The sequence below is a fragment of the Primulina huaijiensis genome, chromosome 16, assembly GCF_012295235.1.
Source record: "Primulina huaijiensis isolate GDHJ02 chromosome 16, ASM1229523v2, whole genome shotgun sequence".
NCBI lineage: Eukaryota > Viridiplantae > Streptophyta > Magnoliopsida > Lamiales > Gesneriaceae > Primulina > Primulina huaijiensis.
This window is the reverse complement of record NC_133321.1, coordinates 15682684-15683463: the sequence shown is the minus strand read 5'-3', so window position 1 is coordinate 15683463 and position 780 is coordinate 15682684.

The following is a 780-nucleotide window of genomic DNA, read 5'->3' as shown; positions in this document are numbered from 1 at the left end:
TATATATATATTAACCTATATGCAATACCCGAAATAAAGGAACGAAAAAGGAATGACCAACTCCTTAATTAACATGCATGCATGTCCCTTCTTCATCCACCTTCAAAAGACTAAAATTTTGGAAGTTTTTACAGTAAAAAAAAAACCAGCAAATAATTAAGCCCTCCCGTACCTGATTCACCATATCAGGTAAACTAAAACATAAGATCGAATTGTTCAAGCCAATGATTACTTTTTAAAATTCAATTTCAACCATTTTCAATTCATTTGGAATTTTTTTTAGAATAATTCATTTGGAATTCATGACATATCAAGAAGCCCAACATTTCCAATATAAATATATTCTCCAATATAAATATATTCTTGATATGTAAATTCCAAATGATATATATATATAGTTTTGATATGATGTTAACCTACAATATTAATATTTGTATTTATTAATTAAGTAACACTCATCTATTGAAAGTATAATTTATATATGTTTTATCATATCTAATAAATGAATATAATTTTATTGATGGATATGAAAATAGGCAAGATGGACGAAGGGTATATATTTACGTGTTTACTTGGTCAACTAATTAAATTTAATTTAAGTATTAGAAATAAATGGCAATAGTCTTGAGACCTATTATTATGTTGGGGACAGATGTCGAAAGCTTTGGATTTGTTTCCATTGTGGTTGGTAGGACAGCCATTTTCATGATAAAAACTTAGAAAAAATTGAATGTTAGCTGCTTTTCTCCCACTCACAATTGTAGAAAGTAAAGTAAGAAA